General features: G+C 38.0%; 1 non-coding gene across 1 annotated transcript; it reads right to left on the reverse strand.

The window, feature by feature from the left end:
- Positions 1-6886: 6886 nt before the first annotated feature.
- On the reverse strand, positions 6887-7020 carry LOC116583823. The gene has a single exon (XR_004282922.1). It is a non-coding gene; the product is annotated as a small nucleolar RNA SNORA70 (small nucleolar RNA).
- Between the last annotated feature and the right edge of the window lie 994 nt (positions 7021-8014).

The following is an 8014-nucleotide window of genomic DNA, read 5'->3' on the forward strand; positions in this document are numbered from 1 at the left end:
CCTCAGTAGAGTTGATGACTTACAACTCAGAACGGGAAGAAATTTCTAGTAAGGTTGAGTTATGTACATACTTACCATAACCTTTGCTGTTAGATTGATGTACACAGAGTTCTGGATTATATAACTATTTAACATATATGTACATATGTATAATTACATTTATGTCTAATTTTTTTCTCAATAATTCACTTGCTACTTATGCTCGTGTGTGTCTGTGTGTATATTGGAAGGACAATACAGATTTTTTGATGTAGCATCATTATGAGATTTTTGACACTCATTTGAAAAGGTAAATTGATTATTTTGTTTACTTGCTACGAAATTAACAGTTTGATGTTTTCTCTGTTAGATAACAAACTTCTCATGAGATACAAGTTCAGGATTTTGTCAGTATTCTATTAACAGTCAGTATGCGAAAACCATGGGATATTGTTAACTACCTTCTTTTAAGAACTCACCTATTTTGGTTTGGCATAAATTCCCTGTAGGTTCTTCTTTTAAATCTCTGGTTTTTCTGTTAACGTTCTTCATAGAAAACTCTTTTTTTTTTTTTTTTAAATTTTATTTATTTATTTGACAGAGATCACAAGCAGGCAGAGAGGCAGGCAGAGAGAGAGAGAGAGAGAGAGAGGGAAGCAGGCTCCCAGCTGAACAGAGAGCCCGATGTGGGACTTGATCCCAGGACCCCAAGACCATGACCCGAGCCGAAGGCAGCGGCCCAACCCACTGAGCCACCCAGGTGCCCCATAGAAAACTCTTTTTTTATACATCTCATCAGGTTTTTGTTCCCCAGTTCTCTTTGCATAACTCTCATGTACTCTGTCCTTTCTACCTTCAGGGTGTATCTATTCTGGTGAATTTGACTCTTCTTATTTAGTGACTCATATGTCTAAATATCACCCTTATGTTTAATTTTGGACATGGATTTCACTCTGATTTCTACTTATATAACTTTTATGGATAAGTCTGTGGTGTTCAAACTCAACATGAATAAAATCAAGTACATAATGACTTCTCTTATCTCGTGTTCTCAGTCTCACATGTTGTTTCTGTTAGAACTTCACCATCTGTCTGGTCATCACACATTATAAATGTAGTCAACCTTAATTCCATTTTCTCTTCTACAAACATCTCAATCATTTGCAAAGTATTTCATCCATCTTCTTTTTATATAGTATATCCTTTCAATTCTGGTTTTCACTTTTTTCTTATGTATTCACATCCCACCTATGCATGGGATTCTTTTTTTTTTTTTTTTTTTTTTTTTTTTTTTTTTTAGTGTCTTAAAACGTCTCTCAAGTACGCACTCAAACCTTTCTACTGGTAGAAGGCTGTTTTCTCTGTACTCTTACATCATGTGCAGATGGTACCATATCTAAGTTTTTCCAGTATAAGCTCATCTACTTCTCTGCTTTTTCTTATCAAAATTTAAGTTCTAAAATGTAGAGGCTATATATGTATTTGTACCCCTTTGGGTGTGATTCACAGTTTTTATGGAATGGGTGCACTATATATTTGTTTAAATGAACTGAACTCAGAAAACTTTAATAATAAAGAGTTGATCATTTCTTTGGGCAAATTGGCCTTTGTTTTCAATGGAGATAATATATCAGGAATTGCTTGCTTGACAAATACATATTTTGGGAATATTAGAATGAAATGTAGTTTCATTTTTAAAAATATTTTTGATTTTTTTATTATTGTTATGTTCAGTTAGCCAACATATTGTACATCATATTTGATGTAGTGTTCAATGATTCATTAGTTGCTTATAATACCTAGTGCCCATCCCAACATGTGCCCTCCTCAATACCCATTACGTGGTTACCCCAACATCCCACCTCCTCCCTTCTGTAACTCTCAGTTTATTTTCCAGAGTCCAGAGTCTCACATCATTTGTCTCTTTCTCTGATCTCTTCCCATTCAGTTTTCTCTTCCTTCCCCTGTGGTCCTCTGCTCTATTTATTATGTTCTACATGTGAGTGAATCCCTATAATTGTCTTTCTCTGCTTGACTTATTTCACTCAGCGTAATCTCCTCCAGTTCCATCCATGTTGATGCAAATGTTAGGTATTCATCTTTTCTGATGGCTGAGTAATATACCATTGTATATATGAACCACATCTTCTTTATCCATTCATCTCCTGAAGGACATCTCTGTTCTTTCCACAGTTTGGCTATTGTGAACATTGCAGCTATGAACATTGGTGTACATGTACCCCCTTTTTCCCACTACAACTATATCTTGGGGTAAATACCTAGTAGTAGAATTCCTGGGTCATAGGGTAGCTGTATGTTTAATATCTTAAATTTCTTCACATCCTCACCAACATTTGTGTTTCCTGTCTTGTTAATTTTTGCCATTCTAATTGGTATAGGGTGGTATTCCATTGTGTTTTTGATTTGTATTTCCCTGATGTAGTTTCATATTTTAAAAAAAATTTACTCAGAATTATTTTCTTTTATTTTTTATTTTTATTTGACCCAATTTTTATGAATGAAGAGAGCATAGTAGCTCTTTACAGGTGATTATTACCATAAGCAACCAAATGGCTACCTATTGGGCAACCGCCAGGTAACTAAAGACTTACTAAGATATTGAGGTACTGTAGATAAGACTATTTTGAAATTTCCAATATACAACCTTTTGTAAAAATCTGTTGTCAAAGGACATCAGTGTGGATAGCAGTACAAAAGTAACCTACTGGCCTTTGAGTGCATTCCCAATGAGTAGTGTAATATGTGTCCGGACTGCCAATACATTTGGCTTTGAGTAAACTTGCCCCTGAAAATCCCAGGAAAGTCATTATTTATACACTATAGTTGTTCATTCCCTTTCTTTTATATTGCAGTTTCCCCTGGCATTCTCTTTTTTTTCATAGGGAAAGTAATCCAGGTATGAATCTTTTTTTTTTTTTTTTTAAGATTTTATTTATTTGACAGACAGAGATCACAAATAGGCAGAGAGACAGGCAGAGAGAGAGGAAGGGAAGCAGGCTCCCCACAGAGTGGAGAGCCCAAAGCAGGGCTCCATCCCAGGACCCTGGGATCATGACCTGAGCCGAAGGCAGAGGCTTAACCCACTGAGCCTCTCAGGTGCCCCTCAGGGATCTCCAAGATGCCATAGTTTGAACTTGGTACTATGGCAATTACCTGTCCAAGATGAAACAGTGGGACACTTAAGAAAATGAACTTAATGTTACTCAAATTTTCAAAAAAGCATGAATAACACAGTCCATTTGACTTTAAATACATCTTGTTACAGATGATTTCGCCATTAACCTTGGCAATGTCGATCTGTTAGTATCATAGTCTATGAAATTACTCTTCCTGATAATAGAGGTGTACTTTACAAGGATCCATGCGCTACTGTCTTCTTAAAACAATATCAGGGAGATAAGGCTGAGTGGGGGAAGAGGAAAGGAGAGAGAGAAAGAAAAAAGAAGAGGAGGAGACGAGTTGGTAGAAGAGTAAAGGGCAAAAATTGTAAAAGAGGACAAAGGAAACAAGCACATAGATATGTACTAATAAAAATAGTCAAATCGGGGGGGCGGGACGTCGGGTTACCAGGTGGTGGGTATTAGAGAGGGCATGGATTGCATGGAGCACTGGGTGTGGTGAATAAATAATGATACTATTATGCTGAAAATAAATAAATGAAAACAAACAAACAAACAAACCAAAAACCAAAAAAAAAAAAAAAAAAAAAAGTCAAATCTACAAAGGTACAGATCACTGCCGGCAATAGTGCGTTTATAGTACCTCCGAGTACTCCTTTCTCTTGCCGGTACTGTGAAATATGATCCAGAGCTACACTTATGTCTTATCCTCCTTCCACAGCCTCCTGGTTGAGTCACGGGGTATTTGACTTAATCATCTGCCTACTGTTCATTGAACCAGAGACAGGCACCTGATTCAGGGAGAATAATTCATATTCTTCCTGCTAGGAACTTGGAATTGGGGCACAACAATTCTACTTAGTCTCTCTTGGTCCCTTGAACTGAGAAGACCTAGACTCGGGAACTGAGGTTGCCCTTCTGGGGAAGGCATGTTTGTAAGATGTTTATGGAAATGTTAAGAAAATCAGTCTTCAGAGATAGAGGTAATACTAAAGCAATATCCCAGAGAGTGATGGAAACAAGAGCTCATGTAGCTGTAGACATAAGAAGAGAATAAATTAGCGCTCTTGCCAGCCTTCTAGTTGGTGGCTTCATCCTATCACATTGGCCGACTACGTTTCTTGCCTTTGAGTTCTATACTTTTATTAGTCAGCTTTGGCGCCATCTCAAAATACATTAGAGGAGGTGGCTTAAATAAAAAGAGCTTTGTTTTCTCAGTATTCTGTATGCTAGAATTCCTTTATCAGGGTGCCAGTGTAGTCTTATTCTAGTAAGAGCTCTCTTTCTGACTACAGACGACCATGTTCATACTTTGTTATCACATGGCCAAGTGAGAGGTGTCCAGTGTCTTTTCCTCTTCTTATAAGGGTACTAGCTACATCATGACAGCCGCCCCCCCCCCATGACCTCATCTAAACCCAATTATCCTCTCAATACTTCATTTCCAAATACCATCACAGTGTGGGTTAGGGCTTCAAGTTATGAATCTGTGGGGCATGTAATTCCATGTATAGCTATATCTTTTCAAACCAGGCAGGACCCTTTATTTATGTTTCAGGTAGTTCTAGTGGAAATGACCTGAGAGTCTGTATTATAACTAAGTTCCTCTTGTCAATCGTTTTTCTTGTTTACAAATTATAGTGGAGAAATTCTGTACCACAGGAGTGTGAAGAGTTGAATTAAGGAATCCACATCAGCTAATAAATATTTAGCTCATTGTTGGCTGGAAAGAGGGACAGTCAATAGTCAGGAGTAAGACAATAGCCAACAAAAAGGAGGAGAGGATTGCTGATAAACATGAGATTCTAAAGTGTTTATAACTTACTGTAGTGTATGTGTGGGGGGACAGAAGGTGATTCAGCTAACCTAAATATACAGTGCTGGTGAAGAGAGATGCTAGTGTTATGTAGCTCTCATGTTAAACTGTTCAGACTTAAAATCTAAAGCAAACATCCATGGCTAAAACACCATCTATTATATGTAATGGACTTAAATAAATGAATCACGAAACCCCAAAGTCATTCTTAATTTCTCTCTTCTCTTCAGGTGTTAAATTTAAATATTGCCCAAATTATTTGCAGTTCTATCTTCAAAGCTTTCAGTGTGTGTCTTCTTTTTCCATCTTCACTACAACCTCAATATAACTTTATTTCTCAAGTCCACTGCTCTAATAGCTGTCCCTTTGCCTTCTTACTGTTATTATTCACCCTTTCCAAACTATTTTCCTTAAAGTATCTGGAGAAATCTTCAAAACATCGAAGTGGGATATCCTTTTTTTTGCTTAAAATTGTTCATTTCTTCCAAATTGTCTGTTGGATTAAGTTCAATCTCTGTTTCATGATTATAAGCCCCTCCATGTTCCCCACACTTATACTTCTTAGAACTTCATACCTGGAACTCTGGGTTTCAGAAAAATTTAACTGCTTTTGTCTCTCATCATGTAACCATCTCCCAGATAAAAAATCAAGAACTTTAACAGATTCCCTTTACATTGACTGCATAAAATCTCTTCATGATCCCTCAAAATATTTCATTCTCTCTAAAATAAAGCCATCATCACCATAGATTATTTCCACTGCTTTTTATCCATGTTGTTGTTTGTGGCAGTATTTCACGTTTTCGTTGCTATATAATGTTTCACTGTATCAATTTGCAGCCATTTCAAAATTCATTATACTGTGTATAACCATTTTAGTAGCTTCCAGTTTAAGATGATTACCAATGAAGCTGTTGTGAGCCTGCTCATATAAATCTCGATTCATATGTACATTGATTTCTATTGGGTATATACCTGAGTGAATTATATTCTTCCTTCCAAGTACTAACCAGGCCCGACCCTGCTTAGCTTTCGAGATCAGAGGAGATCGGGCACGTTTAGGGTGGTATGGCCGTAGACAGTGAATTATATTCTTATGACTCAATCCAATTTTTTTTTTTAAAGAGCATTTTTTAAAAATTTATTTGAGAGAGAGCATGAGAAAGAGCACAAATGCTGGGGGGAGGGGGGAGGGGAACGGGCGGAGGGAGAGGCAGACTCTCTGCTGAGCAAGAAGCCGGATATGAGACTGGATTCCAGGACCCCGGGATCATGACCTGAGCCAAAGGTAGACGCTTAACTGACTGAGCCGCCCAGATGCCTGACTTCACCCAATTTAAATGTCATTTCCTTTAAGAAGGCTTCTCTACTCCCCAATCCCAGTTTGGGTCAGTTGGTCATCTTCGTTGTGTCTATGAAATCCTATGCTTCTCTTTTAAGAAATCACTTATCAACCTATAATGAAATGTGTTTGGAAGCATGATTTCCTCAACAGCGTCTAAGTTATTTATTTATTTATTTTTTTAACAGGGTGTTGGATTTATTGGTCGGCATGAATATGATGTGAAGGGGTAGTGCCAAGTTTCGCATGAGTGTAGAGGCCTCCACTTGTCCAAGGGACCACGGTTAGGGAGGTATTTTACCCCAGAGCCATCTGGGATAACCCACTTTTCAGCTACCATGTCTTCAAATTCATCTGCATTGAACTTAGTAAAGCCCCACTTCTTGGAGATGTGGATCTTCTGGCGGCCAGGGAAATTGACCTTGGCCCTGCATAGGGCCTCAATCACATCCTCCTTGTTCTGCAGCTTGGTATGGATGGACATGATGAGTTGGCCAATGTGGACCCTGACTACTGTGCCCTGGGGCTTTCCAAAGGCACCCCGCATACCTGTCTGCAGGCTGAATTAGAGATAGCCATGAGGTCAGACCCCCAGCTTCCACCAAAAAGGGCTGTCTTCAAGGTCCCTTAGGGAAACCCATATAATCAACAGACTGCATACACTACAGAGGAGGCTACTGTTTGCAGCCATGGCACACTGGGCCCCCACAGACGAAGAGCACAGTCAGTTTAATTGGCTGCAGAGATTTTAATTTCTTTAGGGGTAATGAAGCTGCCTTATTAAATTTTGTATTTGTAATAACTATCAGAGTTTCTGGCACAAGGGAAATGTTTGGTGATATATAATATTAAGGCAATCATATATATATAAACCTACTGGGGCACCTGAGTGACTCAGTTGGTTATGTATCCCACTCTTGATTTCAGCTCAGGTCATGATCTCAGGGTCATGAGATTAAGCCCCGCATTTTGTTTCACGCTCATGGGGTAGTCTTGTTCTCTTCTCTCCCTCTGCCTGCACATGTACCTTTTTCCCTCTCTTTCTCTCTCTCTCTCTAAAATAAATAAGTCTTTTCTAAAAAGTGGGGGGGGGGGGGAACCTCCTGAAGGATACTGAAGAGTCCTAGAATGTTCTAAATAATAAATTGTAAAATTTATGATCAACTTCTAGGTAATGAGATTGATGTTAGGTGATATTAGAGATACCAAGCAATAAAAAACTGAATCCTGCCCTCAAGCAGTATCCATTTTTGCTCAAGAGAATGAATTGATATTCATAAAATACTAGAAGTCATTAGTCACTGAACTGTATGGTAAAAAGTCTCTTCGTATAAATAGGTTTCAGAGAAAGGGCAAGACTGCTGAAGTTGAAACATTCTTTAAGATAGCTAATATGAGCATTGAAGAAGGAGAATTATGTTTTAGGAAGGAATAAAAGAGGGAGACTGGGGAATAATACAATGATCTCAGATCTGGTAAATTTAGCTTTCATTCTTTCCATCACTTCTGTGGAGTAAACATTGTGTTTTGTGACAGATTTGCTTTACTCCTGGAATAAAGTAGATTTCTTATAATCACAGAATCTCCAATGCCTTGTGAAATAAATTGGCTTTCATTCTTATACTCAGTGGAATCCAATTGCAGTATTTCATGAAAGGAGATGATAAATCTTGCGGAACATGATGAGGGTCAGAATTATGGCAATGATAGTAAAAGCTTTGGAGAGAGAGAGAGAGA

Source organism: Mustela erminea, chromosome X (genome assembly GCF_009829155.1).
Source record: "Mustela erminea isolate mMusErm1 chromosome X, mMusErm1.Pri, whole genome shotgun sequence".
NCBI classification, from domain to species: Eukaryota; Metazoa; Chordata; class Mammalia; order Carnivora; family Mustelidae; genus Mustela; species Mustela erminea.